The sequence below is a fragment of the Petromyzon marinus genome, chromosome 64 (assembly GCF_048934315.1).
Source record: "Petromyzon marinus isolate PM22_M1 ecotype Great Lakes invasive population chromosome 64, UKy_Petmar_22M1.pri1.0, whole genome shotgun sequence".
NCBI classification, from domain to species: domain Eukaryota; kingdom Metazoa; phylum Chordata; class Hyperoartia; order Petromyzontiformes; family Petromyzontidae; genus Petromyzon; species Petromyzon marinus.
This window is the reverse complement of record NC_133730.1, coordinates 6,831,174-6,847,953: the sequence shown is the minus strand read 5'-3', so window position 1 is coordinate 6,847,953 and position 16,780 is coordinate 6,831,174. Positions and strand designations below refer to the sequence as shown.

The 16,780-nt window shown below is 55.3% G+C and overlaps 1 protein-coding gene and 1 long non-coding RNA gene across 2 annotated transcripts in view; one reads left to right on the top strand and one right to left on the bottom strand.

The window, feature by feature from the left end:
- Positions 1 to 7,910, bottom strand: part of LOC116956257 (SLIT and NTRK-like protein 2) — a 108,966-nt gene extending 101,056 nt beyond the window's left edge. The window contains exon 1 of the mRNA XM_076054114.1: positions 4,529 to 7,910. The gene's annotated coding sequence lies outside the window, so the exon portion shown is untranslated. The remainder of the gene's footprint in view (positions 1 to 4,528) is intronic.
- LOC142906424 (uncharacterized) lies at positions 5,827 to 14,737 on the top strand. Its single transcript, XR_012930239.1, has 3 exons — positions 5,827 to 5,904; positions 9,414 to 9,556; positions 11,539 to 14,737. It is a non-coding gene; the product is annotated as an uncharacterized LOC142906424 (long non-coding RNA).
- The last annotated feature ends 2,043 nt before the right edge of the window (positions 14,738 to 16,780 follow it).

Genomic DNA, 16,780 nt, shown 5'->3' with positions numbered 1-16,780 from the left:
CAACAGTCTGTTAATGCCAAATCTGCCTGTGTGTGTATGTGTGTATATATGTTGTTTTAACAACAACAACAACAACCCTGTTCCATACTCTTTGGTTCTATTGGGTAAAGTCACGTAGGTGAAAATAAAATAACAAAAAATCACGACGTTTCGGCCACAACACAAGCGGCCTTCATCAGGTGAAGGGACGAGACTGTCTGGAGGACAGCGCTGGAGTGAGAGAAGCCACGCTTATATCACGACCTTTAAGCTGTGTGAGAAGAAAAACACAAAGCGCCTTGACAAAGGAATTAGCATATAATTTAGCATTGAAATGGCTCATTGAAATAGCTAAGTTAAAGTATACACATCCGCAGAGGTACCCCTTGTAACCGAGTCGACCTTCATAGCTGCTGCTGCTGCTGCTGGAACTATGCGGACAGCACTTGCCCCACCAGTCTGTTAATGCCAAATCTGCCTGTGTGTGTATGTGTGTATATATATGTTGTTTTAACAACAACAACAACAACCCTGTTCCACCCCTGTTCCACCCATCACCTTCCTGTAACCGAGTCGACCTTCATAGCTGCTGCTGCTGGAACTACGCGGACAGCACTTGCCCCAACAGTCTGTTAATGCCAAATCTGCCTGTGTATGTATGTGTGTATATATGTTGTTTTAACAACAACAACAAAAACAACAACCCTGTTCCACCCCTGTTCCACCCATCACCCTCCTGTAACCGAGTCGACCTTCATAGCTGCTGCTGCTGGAACTACGCGGACAGCACTTGCCCCAACAGTCTGTTAATGCCAAATCTGCCTATGTGTGTGTGTATATATGTTGTTTTAACAACAACAACAACCCGGAATGAATCGTGGCAGGCTCGGGGTAAGAGGCCTGCCCTCCGCGTGGATAGACAGACGGACAGACGTCTGTGCAGTGAGCGCTACCCTCCCCCCCCGGCGACCCACGTATGGCTCTCCCGGTAAAGGATGGACCGGGAAATGGAAATGTAATTCCACCGACAAGGCCAACACGACTCATCTCGACTCTGCAGTGGAAAGTTCCTCATCCACAAGGCCGCCAAACGGTGCACGCCGAGGCGGGTCGGCTCGTTCAGCAACCAGCGTGCCCGGCCGTCTTTGTCTCCCCAGTACAAAGACACAGGAGAAGTCTGCCTGTGTTGCACACTGTCGGGGCAAGACCGGTTCACATGATTGTCACTGGCGTTGACCGTGAGCGGGAATCGAACTCGGGCTCGATATGCAGCACCACCACTCCCCATACAGGGAGAGAGAGAGAGATATGCAGAGGGAGTAAGAGATTATACACATAGCTACAGAGATATATAGAGATATAGAGAGACACATAGAGACGCATAGAGACACGCAGAGACACATAGAGACACATAGAGACACAGAGAGATATACAGAGACACAGAGATATATAGAGACACAGAGATATACAGAGACACACAGAGACACATAGAGACACATAGAGACACACAGAGACATACAGAGACATACAGAGACACACAGAGATATATAGAGACACACAGAGATATACAGAGACACACAGAGATATATAGAGACAGGGATATATAGACACACAGAGATATACAGAGACACACAGAGATATATAGAGACACACAGAGATATAAAGAGACACACAGAGATATACAGAGGCACACAGATATACAGAGACACAGAGATACACAGCGACACACAGATATATAGAGACACATAGAGACATACAGAGATATATAGAGACACACAGAGATATATAGAGACACACAGGGATATATAGAGACACACAGAGATATACAGAGACACACAGATATATAGAGACACAGAGACACATAGAGGCACACAGAGATATACAGAGACACACAGAGATATACAGAGACACACAGAGATATACAGAGACACACAGAGATATACAGACATACAGAGACACATAGAGACACACAGAGACACATAGAGACACACAGATATATACAGAGACACACGGAGATATACAGAGACACACAGAGATATACAGAGACACACAGAGATATACAGAGACACACAGAGATATACAGAGACACACAGATATATAAAGAAGACACACAGATATACAGAGACACACAAAGATATACAGAGACACACAGAGACACATAGAGACACACAGAGATATACAGAGACACACAGAGATAAACAGAGACTCAGATATACAGAGACACACAGAGATATACAGAGACACACAGAGACACATAGAGACACACAGAAATATACAGAGACACACAGAGATATACAGAGACACAAAGATACACAGAGACACACAGAGATATACAGAGACACAGAGATATTCAGAGACACACAGAGATAGCGATGCACACATTCTATAGGGCGATGGTGTAGAGAGTGAATCTGTCTCGCGTACACACACAATGTGCCATGGAGCAGGGGCATTGCCCGAAACGTCAAATTATTTTTTTTCCTTTTAAGTCAGCAGCCTTAGTATTAAGTACCACGTTACATACGCACAGGGGGGTAAGTGCTGTTAGCGAGCACCTATTAAGGCCGGAGCGATACACACGATGGGGTGCGAGATTGGCACCACGTCCCGGCCGCCTTTGTATCTCCACCCCCCCCCCTCCCCCGAGATGTTAAGGCTGAGTCGACCCAGGGGGAAGCCGCCTATGGCCCGTTCGGATCGAACTCGGGTCCGTTGTCCGGGGATTCCGTAGCGCAGCGTGGCGCTAACCGCAGCGCCACCGCTCCCCCCCTACGCAGCGCGAAGGCAAAGGTCCCCCGTGTAGCCTCAGCAGACTGCCGGGGCAAGAGCTGCTAACGACTAGCGGCGGCTATGAAGGCCGGCACGGCGCACACGAGGTGGTGGGGTGGCCAGCCACCATGCCCGGCCGCCTTTGTCTTCTCCTCCTCCACTCCCCCCCCCCCCCCACAAATGGGGAACTCATTTTGAGGCTGAGTCGACCTAGGGGAGGCCCACGACCGGTTCCGGATGATTCGTCAGCGGCGACGTTGGAATCGAACTCGGATCCGTTTCCCGGGGCGTTCCGTAGCGGAGCGCAGCGTCGCTAACCGCGGCGCCACCGCTCCCCCGTGCGCAGCGCGAAGGCAAAGGTCCCCCTGGTAGCCCGACTGTTGGTTGGCAAAGTGCCGTGAGCGAGCACCTACTACGGCAAAGCCCTTCCTCGGCCGCCTTTATCTCCCCCGGTATCTCCGTACGTGTCACGAGCAACCTCCACCGACGACGACCGATCATCAAACCCCGCAATCATCGAACCGGCCGGCCGACTTCCGAGGTCGATAAAATGACGGTACCACTTTGCGGGGTGGAGTGGTGGGGGGAGGGGGGGGGGCTGGGGTTTCACCGATAGGATGGACTCCCTCCAGGCACGGGAATGTGGAATTACCACCACGGACGGGGCTGGCTCGAGGCTCCAGGCGCTACGAGCTGGCCGAGCAAGCGCCGCGTGCGGACCACGACGGCGTGGCCGGCGCGGTGCGCAGGTAGCGTTGGGGAGACAAAGGCGGCCGTGGCCTGTTGCTGGTCACACACCCCCCCACCCACCCACCCACCCCCCACCCCCTACCCCCCACCCACCGCCCCAACACAATCTGCTAAAGCTCCACGGTGGGGGTGGAGGGGGGCACCTTTGTCTGTGCACGTGTCTCGTACACACGGGGACCTGCTGTGTGTGCACGTGTGTGTGTGTGTGTGCACGTGTGTGTGTGTGTACGCGCGTGTGTGTGTGCGCACTTGCGTAGGTGTATGTACACTTGCGTGTGTGTGTGTATGTGTACGCGTGTGTGTGTGCCCTTGCGTGTGTGTGCACGCACGTGTGTGTGTGTACACGCGCGTGCGTGTGTGTGTGTGTGTACACGCGCGTGCGTGTGTGTGTGCACGTGCGTGCGTGTGTGTGCACGCGCGCGTGTGTGTGTACACTTGCGTGTGTGTGCACGCACGTGTGTGTGTACACGCGCGTGCGTGTGTGTGCACGCGCGTGCGTGTGTACACTTGCGTGTGTGTGCACGCACGTGTGTGTGTACACGCGCGTGCGTGTGTGTGCACGCGCGTGCGTGTGTACACTTGCGTGTGTGTGCGTGCACGCACGTTTGAGTGTACACGCGCGTGCGTGTGTGTGCACGCACGTGCGTGTGTGTACACGCGCGTGCGTGTGTGTACACGCGCGTGCGTGTGTGTACACGCGCGTGCGTGTGTGTGCACACACACACACATACATACAGACGCGCGTGAACACACGCACGTGAACACACACGCACGTGCACACACACACGCAAGTGCGCACACACACGTGCACACACACACGCGCGTACACACACACACACACGCACGTGCACACACACGTGCGTGCACACACACACGCACGCGCGTGTACACACAAACGTGCGTGCACACACACACGCAAGTGTACACACACACGCGCGCGTGCACACACACGCACGCACGTGCACGTACACACACACGTATGTGTGTGTGCACACGCGCGCGCGTGTGATTCGAAATCTGCGCAGCTCACCTGCGAATCGCGTTTTCAGAGTCGTGCAAACTGCGCGTACCATCCTGACGTGGTTGGATATCCTGGGCGAGCAGAGCTTCCCGGCCAGGCTACTCGGCCACGTCCTCCTCAGTCGGGCACCCAGGCGGGCGATCAGTAAGATAGTCACGTTCCCAGAATGGTACTAAGTCAGATGTTCGGGTACTCAGTTACTCAGCCAGGCACTCAGTTGCAGTGTCATGTACGCGGTCTGGTACTTAATCGTACACTGAGCCAGGCATTCGTGCGAATTCTCAATCAGATAGTCGGGTTACTCAGTCAGGTACTCTCGGTCAGACTCGTAGGCAGTAGAGCAGGCAGGGCGAGTACGTGGGCTAGTCACATGGGCAGAGAGGGCATGTTGGTAGGTAGGCAGACTGGCTGGTGGACTGGTAGGTAGCCGGTCAGATAGGCATATTTACAGTCAGTCAAATGGTCAGGCAGTCAGTTAGACAGTCGGACAGTCGGACAATCAGTCAGACGGCTAATCAGATGGTCAGTCAGGCAGTTAGACAGTCAGACCGTCAGTCAGACAGTCAGTCAGCCAGTCGGGCAATCAGTCAGCCAGTCGGGCAATCAGACGGTTAGTCAGACGGTCAGCCAGTCAGTCGGGCAATCAGTCAGCCAGTCGGGCAATCAGACGGTTAGTCAGACGGTCAGCCAGTCAGTCGGGCAATCAGACGGTTAGTCAGACGGTCAGCCAGTCAGTCGGACAATCAGTCAGCCAGTCGGGCAATCAGACGGTTAGTCAGACGGTCAGTCAGTCAGTCGGGCAATCAGTCAGTCGGGCAAACATACGGTTAGTCAGATGGTCAGTCAGTCAGACAGTCAGTCAGTCGGACAATCAGTCAGCCAGTCGGGCAATCAGATGGTCAGTCAGTCAGACAGTCAGTCGGACAATCAGTCAGTCAGTCGGGCAATCATACGGTTAGTCAGACGGTCAGTCAGTCAGACAGTCAGTCAGTCGGACAATCAGTCAGTCAGTCGGGCAATCATACGGTTAGTCAGACGGTCAGTCAGTCAGACAGCCAGCCAGTCGGCCAGTCCGTAGGACCGTCAGTCGCTCCGTAGTCGGGCAGGAGTCCGTCTCGCGGTCGACTCGAGGGCGCAGAGATTCTGAAGGGCACCGTGGGTGCGGAGAGGTCTGTTCAAGAACGCTCTCCCTCCCCCTCTGTGTCTCTCTCTCCCCCCCCTCTCTCTCCCCTCTCTCCCTCCCTCCACTCTCTCCCTCTCTCTCTCTCCCGTTTATCTCTCCCCTTTCCTCTCCCTCTCGCGCACTACGCGGGCACAGTTGCATCTCTCGCGCGCGATCTCTCGCCTGCCGACGGAGACGTGGTCCGGGGGATCTCCTGGATGTGGTGTGCCGCGTGGCTCCTCGTCATCTCTCCTCTCTCTCGCTATCTCTTTCTCTCTCTATCTCGCTCTCTTTATCTCTCTCCTCTCTCTCTCTCCCTATCTCTCTCTATCTTTCTCTCTCTATCTTTCTCTCTCTATCTCGCTCTCTTTATCTCTCTCCTCTCTCTCCCTATCTCTCTCTATCTTTCTCTCTCTATCTCGCTCTCTTTATCTCTCTCCTCTCTCTCTATCTCTACCTATCTCTCTCCCTATCTCTCTCTATCTCGCTCTCTTTATCTCTCTCCTCTCTCTCTCCCTATCTCTCTATCTTTCTCTCTCTATCTCGCTCTCTTTATCTCTCTCCTCTCTCTCTATCTCTCCCTATCTCTCTATCTTTCTCTCTCTATCTCTCTATCTTTCTCTCTCTATCTCTCCCTAACTCTCTCACTATCTCTCACTATCTCTCTATATCTCTCTCTATCTTTCTCTCCCTACCTCACTCTCTTTCTCTCTCTATCTCTCCCTAACTCTCTCACTATCTCTCACTATCTCTCTATATCTCTCTCTATCTCTCTCTTCCTCTCCCCGTGTGTATTTTGTGTGGGCGGGGGGGGGGGATGGAATTGAAATGTTTTTCTGCTCTCCGTGTCACTTGCGTGTATACAGTCCTTCCTTGGAGATTGAGATAAATCTTTGAGTCAATCTCTCTCTCTCCCTCTATCTCTTGCTGAGCTCCCTCTCTCTCTCTCGTATCGCTCTCCCCCCCTCCTCTCTCTCTCTCCACGTCTCCTGATTTACACACTCCTCTTTCTCTCTCTCACGCTCTCTCTCTCTGTGTGCAGATATCTCTATGTTGATATCTCTCTCCTGATGTATCTTGCGTCTCCTCTATCTCTCTCGTATCGCTCTCCCCACTCTCCACGTCTCCTGATTTACACACTCCTCTCTCTCTCACGCTCTCTCTCTCTGTGTGTGTGCGGATATCTCTATGTTGATATCTCTCCTGATGTATCTTGCGTCTTCTCTATCTCTCTCGTATCGCTCTCCCCACTCTCCACGTCTCCTGATTTACACACTCCTCTCTCTCTCTCACACGCTCTGCCTCGCTCTCTGTGTGTGCAGATATCTCTATGTTGATATCTCTCTCCTGATGTATCTTACGTCTTCTCTATATATCTCTCTCTGGTATCGCTCTCCCCACTCTCCACGTCTCCTGATTTACACACTCCTCTCTCTCACGCTCTCTCTCTGTGTGCAGATATCTCTATGTTGATATCTCTCTCCTGATATATCTTGCGTCTCCTCTATCTCTCTCTGGTATCGCTCTCCCCACTCTCCACGTCTCCTGATTTACACACTCCTCTCTCTCTCTCTGTGTGTGTGTGCAGATATCTCTATGTTGATATCTCTCTCCTGATGTATCTTGCGTCTCCTCTATCTCTCTCGTATCGCTCTCCCCACTCTCCACGTCTCCTGATTTACACACTCCTCTCTCTCTCACGCTCTCTCTCTGTGTGTGCAGATATCTCTATGTTGATATCTCTCTCCTGATGTATCTTGCGTCTCCTCTCTCTCTCTCGTATCGCTCTCCCCACTCTCCACGTCTCCTGATTTACACACTCCTCTCACGCTCTCTCTCTGTGTGTGCAGATATCTCTATGTTGATATCTCTCCTGATGTATCTTGCGTCTCCTCTATCTCTCTCGTATCGCTCTCCCCACTCTCCACGTCTCCTGATTTACACACTCCTCTCTCTCTCTCACGCTCTCTCTCTGTGTGTGCAGATATCTCTATGTTGATATCTCTCTCCTGATGTATCTTGCGTCTCCTCTATCTCTCTCTGGTATCGCTCTCCCCACTCTCCACGTTTCCTGATTTACACACTCCTCTCTCTCTCACACACGCTCTGCCTCGCTCTCTTCGCTTCGAGGCTCCTTCACTGAACAACTGCGTCTCAGCATCTCCACGGAGAGCGGACGAGAGGCAGCGAGAGGGAGATGGGGGAGGAGGGGAGGGGGGAGGGAGGAGAGACGGGGAGAGGGGAGGGAGAGGGGAGGGAGACGGAGAGAGGGGGAGGAGAGGGAGGGAGAGCGAGAAGGGGAGGGAGAGGAGGAGGGAGAGAGGGGAGGGAGGAGAGACGGGGAGAGGGGGGGGAGAGGGGGAGGGAGAGGGGAGGGAGAGAGGGGGAGGGAGAGAGGGGAGGGAAAGGGGGAGGGAGAGAGGGAGGGAGAGAGGGGAGGGAAAGGGGGAGGGAAAGGGAGAGAGGGGAGGGAGAGAGGGGGAGGGAGAGAGGGAGGGAGAGAGGGGAGGGAGAGAGGGGAGGGAGAGAGGGGAGGAAGAGAGGGGGAGGGGGAGAGGGGGAGGGAGAGAGGGGGAGGGAGAGAGGGGGAGGGAGAGAGGGGGAGGGAGAGGAGGAGGGGGTATGGAGGAGTAGAGGAGAGACAAAGACGGAAAGCGTCGACAACGCCAGCCACGATCGTGAATCGCTTCCACGCTCTGTACTGTCCCGAGGAGTACGGGACGCGTCCCCGGCATAGCACCGTGGAGTGCCGCCCTCCCCCCCCCCCCCCCCCCCGTGATTGGTGAGTGACTCCTGCTGCTGCTCTTGAATCGGGCGATGCTGACACAAAGTGAATAGGAACCGAGTGGGCGGTGGGGGGAGGGGCAGTGGGGGAGAGGGGGGCTGGGGATTTGGGGGGGGGGGGGGTGCTATGGGAAAGATCTGATTGGCTGGTGAATGCCCCCCTCCCCCCCCCCACAGAAACTAGTTGAGACCCCAAAGACAAAGATCCCCCGTGTAGCCTCGACAGACTGCTGGGACAAGTGCCGTTAACGAGCAGCGGCATCTATGAAGGCCGGAACGGCACGCGAGGTGGTGGGTGGTCAGCACCGCACCCGGCCGCCTTTGTCTCCCCCAGTGGCGATGTTTTAACACATCGCACTCGGTACTCGTTTGAGGCTGAGTCGACCTAGGGGTGGGAGGGGGGGTGGGGGTCCGGTTCAGAGAATCGTCACTGGGTGTTGTTGGTGGCCGTGAGCGGGAATCGAACCCGGGTCGCCGGGTTCGTAGCGCAGCGTAGCGCTAACCACTACCACCACCGCTCCCCCACACATACAGATCATCACACACACACACGTCAACACACACACACACACATCTGATACACACACCGCATGCCCTGGGCAACCCAAATGATGATGACCTAGTTTTGAAATTGCTGCAATGTGTATGCTTGAGGCTTTGATGTGCCGGAGGGAAAAGTTCAATTTAGCGTGTATGATTATACGCACGCACGTGTGTCTGAACCGGTCGTTGGGCCTCCACCTAGGTCGACTCAGCCTCAAACCAGTACCTGGTTCGATGTGTTAAACATCGCCACCGGGGGAGACAAAGGCGGCCGGGCGTGGTCGCTCGCCACCCACCCCCCTACTCGTTTGCGGCGTCGGCCCTCATAGGTGCTGTTCACGAAAACAGCGCTTGCCCCACCGATGTGTCGAGGCTACACGGGGGATCTTTGTGTTATGGTGTCAGCGTGTGTGTCGTGCAGGCTTGAGTAGGTGGAGCCGATGCGACAGAGGAGGATGTGGAGCTGAGTCGACTTGCAGATGACTGCTAGCGGAGGTGGCAAGATCGGCCTCTGTGCAGGAGGAGGAGGCTCGTGAAGGACGCTGCTGGTGCGGTTTGTAGTAAGCTACGTCACTGGGGGGGGGGGGGAGACAAAGGCGGTCGGGCGTTGTTGCTTGGCCACCAAACCCCCTCTCGTGTGCCACCGTGCCGGCCTTCACAGGCGCTGCTACTCGCTCAACGGCACTTGCCCCCAACAGTCTGCTACAGGCTACACGGGTGATCTTTGTCTTTGTGCGTTTTTGCGCTGTGCCTGTGGCTACCGAATCTACGACGCGCGGTTCGATTCCCGTTCACGGCCAACGCCGGTGTCGAATTCCTGAGCCGGTTCCTGGGCATCCCCTAGGTCGACTCAGCCTCAAATGAGCACTCGGTGCGATGTGTAGAAGTCGCCGCGCGGGGGGTTGCCGGCCTTCTCAGGTGCTGCTCGCTCAACGGCACTTGGCCCAACAGTCTGTTGAAGGCTATACGGGGGGATCTGTGTCGTTGTGTGTGTGTGTGAATGCATGAATGGGTGGATGAATGAGCCTCCCTGTGTTCAGGAGATCGCTTACAAATCAGACGAAATAAAATCCCTTAGAGTGGCGATATCGGCTGAGGGGGGGGGGTCCTATTGAATACAGACCCTGCCTCGTCATGCATGTATGTGTGTGTGTGTGAGTGTGTGTGAGTGTGTGTGTCTGTGTGTGAGTGTGTGTGTCTGTGAGTGTCTGTGTGTGTGTGTATGTGTGTGTCTGTGTGTCTGTGTGTGTGTGTTTGTGTGTGTGAGTGTGTGTCTGTGTGTGTCTGTGAGTGTCTGTGTGTGTGTCTGTGTGTGTGAGTGTGTGTATGTGTGTGTCTGTGAGTGTGAGTGTGTCTGTGTGTGTGTCTGTGAGTGTGTGTTTGTGTGTGTCTGTTAGTGTGTCTTTGTGTGTGTGTCTGTGAGTGTGTCTTTGTGTGTGTGTCTTTGTGTGTGTGTCTGTGAGTGTGTCTTTGTGTGTGTGTCTGTGTCTGTGTGTGTCTGTGAGTGTCTGTGAGTGTCTGTGAGTGTGTGTGTGTCTGTGAGTGTCTGTGAGTGTGTGTGTCTGTGTGTGTGTCTGTGAGTGTGTGTTTGTGTGTCTGTGAGTGTGTGTGTGTCTGTGTGTGTCTGTGTGTGTCTGTGAGTGTCTGTGAGTGTGTGTGAGTGTGTGTGTCTGTGTGTGTGTCTGTGAGTGTGTGTTTGTGTGTCTGTGAGTGTGTGTGTGTCTGTGTGTGTCTGTGAGTGTCTGTGAGTGTGTGTGTCTGTGAGTGTCTGTGAGTGTGTCTTTGTGTGTGTGTCTGTGAGTGTGTGTTTGTGTGTCTGTGTGTGAAGGAGCGGTAGTGTAGCGGTTAGCGCGCTGCACACGACCCTGACGACCCTGGCGACACGGGTTCGATTCCCGCTCATGGCCAATAACGGTGACGATTATCTGAACCGGTGCTGGGCCTCCCCTAGGTCGACTCAGACTCAAATGAGCACCTGGTGCGGTGCGTAAAAAAATCGCCACTAGGAAGACAAAGGCGGTCGGGCGTGGTGCTGGCCACCCACCCACTCGTGTACCGTTCCGGCCTTCATAGTTGCTCGCTAACAGCACTTGCCCCTACATAGTTGCTCGCTAACAGCACTTGCCCCTACAGTCTGTTAAGGCTACACAGGGGATCTTTGTGAAGGACGCTGCTGCTGCTGGGCAGTTGGAGGCAGTCGTCACAACAACGATCGGAGCGCCGGGCGGATAAAATAGAGCAAGTTGGCACAGGGCGGTCATCGCAATCAGCCAACACATGGCGCCTGCTGACCTCCTGTCAGCAGCGAGCCTCCGACACTTCACGCGGTAGCCTCAAAGTGCACCTAGCCTGGCACAGGCACTTCCGGTTTGACGCCACTGAGTGGCGCTGTTTTACGAACCCGGCAGAGAACCCGGGTTCGATTCCCGCTCACGGCCATCAACACCGGAGACCTCCCCAAAACTTGCCCCAGACGTACGTCTAGGCTATACGGGGGATCTTTGTCTTGTGTGTGTCTGGCCGGATATAGGAGGGCTAAACGGGCGCGGCACGGCCTGGAGAAGAGATGGAAGCTGATGCGCTGCAGGAGGACGTGGAGCTGAGTGGACTTGCCGATGACCGGCACCAGCGGTGTCGAGATCGGGCTCTGTGGTGGAGGAGGGAGGAGGAGGAGGAGGCTCGCGAAGGACGCTGCTACCGGGCCAGTTGGAGTCAATCTATCGTGTGATGTGTGGGTAGAGAAGAGATAGGAAGCTGATGCGCTGCAGGAGGACGTGGAGCTGAGTGGACTTGCCGATGACCGCCACCCGGCGGTGTCAAGATCGGCCTCATAGAGGTGCTACTCGCTAACAGCACTTGCCCCTGCAGAACGTTGATGCTATAGGTTGATCTTTGTCTTTGCTGTGCCCGTGCGTCTACATTTGACTTCATGCGCGCACACAATGGCCTATGACCGGCACCAGCGGTGTCAAGATCGACCTGTGTGACGGAGGAGGAGGAGGAGGAGGCTCGTGAAGGACGCCGCTGCTGCTGCTGCTGAGCAGTAGGAGGCAGTCGCCTCTCCAGCAACAACAGCGAGTTGGGGAGCCGTCCATAAATGACGTCACGCGATTTTGGGCGATTTTTGACCCCTCCCCCTCCCTCGTCGCACGGCGTCACAAATAGTCAGACCCGCCCACCCCCCCTCAAATATGACGTCACAAAGCTCTGCCCCCCCCACCCCCCAAATCATATTTCCATTTTGAAAATAAAACGTGCTTCAAATCGCTTTAAACTATTGTCATTGTAGTGCGTGTTTAATGTTGTAGGAGTGTTGTTATAACAATTAGTGTTGTTATAACAATCATATATTTATTTAAAGTTTCGCATTTTGATGTGACGTCACATTTCTCAACCCCCCCTCACCCTCGTCACACATCGTCACAAATGTCTGACCACCCCCCGCCCCCCCAATAGGTGTGTGACGTCATTTATGGACGGTCCCTTGGCAGGGTAGGGGGGAGGTGGCACGGGTGGAGCATCTGCCGCTCATATCAGTCAGTCGACCCATGGCACCACGTGGTTTGCCCCGCCACCTCCTGCTAGCACAACGCAAATCGAGACTTCACTCGGTAGCCTCAACGTGCACCTAGCCTGGCACAAGAACCGCTTAGTGGCGAACGGTGGCTGTTGTGTGTGGTGTGCGTAGTGTGTGTAGCGTGTAGCGTGTGTGTGTGTTATGTATTGTGTATAGTGTGTGTGTTTGTGTGTGTTATGTATTGTGTATAGTGTGTGTGTGTTATGTAGTGTGTATAGTGTGTGTGTGTTATGTAGTGTGTATAGTGTGTGTGTGTTGTCTATTGTGTATAGTGTGTATAGTGTGTGTGTGTAGTGTGTGTAGCGTGTGTGTTATGTATTGTGTATAGTGTGTTTGTTATGTATTGTGTATAGTGTGTGTGTTATGTATTGTGTATAGTGTGTGTGTGTTATGTATTGTGTATAGTGTGTGTGTGTTATGTATTGTGTATAGTGTGTGTGTTATGTAGTGTGTGTAGTGTGTGTGTGTGTGTTGTATATTGTGTGCAGTGTGTGTGTGTAGTGTGTGTAGGGTGTTATCTATTGTGCAGTGTGTGTGTAGCGGAGTGTCACCTGGAGACGTGGAATTTAACAACATGCGCACACAATCGATCGCGCGCCGAACACGCAGCAACACACAGACAAAGATCACCCGGGTAGCCTACACAGACCCTGGGCCAAGTGCTGTTAAAGATTTAACACACACAGTGCCAGAGATCACCCGGGTTGCCCACATAGACTGTGCGGGCAAGGGCTTGTAATGATTTAACACACACACAGTAATACAGATTACCCGGTAGCCTATCACTTCATAGCTCATCGGATTCCTTCCCCATCCCCCCTCACCCCTCCTCCTCCCTCCTCCCCACTAATCCTCCTCCTCACTGCCTCCCTCCTCCTTCCCCTCCCTCCTCCCCCTCTCTCCTCCTTCCTCTTCATCATCCCCCTCCTCATGCCACCACTTCCCCCCTCATCGCTTCCTCCTCCTCACTTCTCCCGCCTCCTCCCCCCTCCCTCGTCCTCCTCCTCCTCCTCATCATCCTCCTTCTCATCCCCCCTTTACCCCCTCCTCCCTCCCCTTCTCCCTCATCCCTCTTCCCCCCTCCCCATCCACCCTCCTCCTCCTCCATCCTCCGCCCTCTTAACTCCTCCTCCATCCTACCCCCACTCCTCACCCCCCCCCCCCTCCTCACCCCTCCCCCCTCGTGATTCCGTTGATTCTGGAGTCGTCATACCGGTGACCAATCAGCAGCCTTGGTGACCACCAAACAACCTCCACTCATATTCTTGGTTGGTTCGTTAAAGTCCCGTAGAAGGGGAAACAATAAATGACCCAAGAATATAAATCCCTGCTGTCACGAAAGCTTTAAATCAAAATGTAATCTCCACTCAGTTGCCTTTACCGAGTCCATCCGTCCGTTCCGTGACTTCCACCGCCCCCCAAAACCCCATCGCCCCCGCCCCCTAAAGAAAATGTCTGGCTTCGTGTTCCAACCGGGCATTAGAGTCCCCTAATAAGATGACTCGGTTCACGCGGAGGTAATTCTCCCCCTCCCCCATCTGGGATGCGAGAGGTCAGAAAAAGGCATCAGACTCATCATCGCCGCTGCACTCAGTGTCCTCCGTGGTTGTTCATCTTCCCTGGAGGGGGGGCGGGAGCCGTAGGCCACAACATCAACCACTACCAGCACCACCACCACCACCACCTATAAGCAACCACCAGCCATCCAACCAGCAGTGAGTGGAGGGGTGAGTGGAGGGGTGAGTGGAGGAGTGAGTGGAGGAGTGAGTGGAGGAGTGAGTGGAGGAGTGAGTAGAAGACTGGGTGGAGGAGTGAGTAGAGGACTGAGTGCAGGAGTGAGTGGAGGAGTGAGTGGAGGAGTGAGTGGAGGAGTGAGTGGAGGAGTGAGTGGAGGAGTGAGTGGAGGAGTGAGTAGAGGACTGAGTGGAGGAGTGAGTGGAGGAGTGAGTGGAGGAGTGAGTGGAGGAGTGAGTGGAGGAGTGAGTGGAGGAGTGAGTGGAGGAGTGAGTGGAGGAGTGAGTGGAGGAGTGAGTGGAGGAGTGAGTGGAGGAGTGAGTGGAGGAGTGAGTGGAGGAGTGAGTGGAGGAGTGAGTGGAGGAGTGAGTGGAGGAGTGAGTGGAGGAGTGAGTGGAGGAGTGAGTGGAGGAGTGAGTGGAGGAGTGAGTAGAGAGAGTGAGTGGAGGAGTGAGTGGAGGAGTGAGTGGAGGAGTGAGTGGAGGGCTGAGTGGAGGGCTGAGTGGAGGGCTGAGTGGAGGGCTGAGTGGAGGGCTGAGTGGAGGGCTGAGTGGAGGGCTGAGTGAGTGGAGGGCTGAGTGAGTGGAGGGCTGAGTGAGTGGAGGGCTGAGTGAGTGGAGGGCTGAGTGAGTGGAGGGCTGAGTGAGTGGAGGGCTGAGTGAGTGGAGGGCTGAGTGAGTGGAGGGCTGAGTGAGTGGAGGGCTGAGTGAGTGGAGGGCTGAGTGAGTGGAGGGCTGAGTGAGTGGAGGGCTGAGTGAGTGGAGGGCTGAGTGAGTGGAGGGCTGAGTGAGTGGAGGGCTGAGTGAGTGGAGGGCTGAGTGAGTGGAGGGCTGAGTGAGTGGAGGGCTGAGTGAGTGGAGGGCTGAGTGAGTGGAGGGCTGAGTGAGTGGAGGGCTGAGTGAGTGGAGGGCTGAGTGAGTGGAGGGCTGAGTGAGTGGAGGGCTGAGTGAGTGGAGGGCTGAGTGAGTGGAGGGCTGAGTGAGTGGAGGGCTGAGTGAGTGGAGGGCTGAGTGAGTGGAGGGCTGAGTGAGTGGAGGGCTGAGTGAGTGGAGGGCTGAGTGAGTGGAGGGCTGAGTGAGTGGAGGGCTGAGTGAGTGGAGGGCTGAGTGAGTGGAGGGCTGAGTGAGTGGAGGGCTGAGTGAGTGGAGGGCTGAGTGAGTGGAGGGCTGAGTGAGTGGAGGGCTGAGTGAGTGGAGGGCTGAGTGAGTGGAGGGCTGAGTGAGTGGAGGGCTGAGTGAGTGGAGGGCTGAGTGAGTGGAGGGCTGAGTGAGTGGAGGGCTGAGTGAGTGGAGGGCTGAGTGAGTGGAGGGCTGAGTGAGTGGAGGGCTGAGTGAGTGGAGGGCTGAGTGAGTGGAGGGCTGAGTGAGTGGAGGGCTGAGTGAGTGGAGGGCTGAGTGAGTGGAGGGCTGAGTGAGTGGAGGGCTGAGTGAGTGGAGGGCTGAGTGAGTGGAGGGCTGAGTGAGTGGAGGGCTGAGTGAGTGGAGGGCTGAGTGAGTGGAGGGCTGAGTGAGTGGAGGGCTGAGTGAGTGGAGGGCTGAGTGAGTGGAGGGCTGAGTGAGTGGAGGGCTGAGTGAGTGGAGGGCTGAGTGAGTGGAGGGCTGAGTGAGTGGAGGGCTGAGTGAGTGGAGGGCTGAGTGAGTGGAGGGCTGAGTGAGTGGAGGGCTGAGTGAGTGGAGGGCTGAGTGAGTGGAGGGCTGAGTGAGTGGAGGGCTGAGTGAGTGGAGGGCTGAGTGAGTGGAGGGCTGAGTGAGTGGAGGGCTGAGTGAGTGGAGGGCTGAGTGAGTGGAGGGCTGAGTGAGTGGAGGGCTGAGTGAGTGGAGGGCTGAGTGAGTGGAGGGCTGAGTGAGTGGAGGGCTGAGTGAGTGGAGGGCTGAGTGAGTGGAGGGCTGAGTGAGTGGAGGGCTGAGTGAGTGGAGGGCTGAGTGAGTGGAGGGCTGAGTGAGTGGAGGGCTGAGTGAGTGGAGGGCTGAGTGAGTGGAGGGCTGAGTGAGTGGAGGGCTGAGTGAGTGGAGGGCTGAGTGAGTGGAGGGCTGAGTGAGTGGAGGGCTGAGTGAGTGGAGGGCTGAGTGAGTGGAGGGCTGAGTGAGTGGAGGGCTGAGTGAGTGGAGGGCTGAGTGAGTGGAGGGCTGAGTGAGTGGAGGGCTGAGTGAGTGGAGGGCTGAGTGAGTGGAGGGCTGAGTGAGTGAGTGGAGGGCTGAGTGAGTGGAGGGCTGAGTGAGTGGAGGGCTGAGTGAGTGGAGGGCTGAGTGAGTGGAGGGCTGAGTGAGTGGAGGGCTGAGTGAGTGGAGGGCTGAGTGAGTGGAGGGCTGAGTGAGTGGAGGGCTGAGTGAGTGGAGGGCTGAGTGAGTGGAGGGCTGAGTGAGTGGAGGGCTGAGTGAGTGGAGGGCTGAGTGAGTGGAGGGCTGAGTGAGTGGAGGGCTGAGTGAGTGGAGGGCTGAGTGAGTGGAGGGCTGAGTGAGTG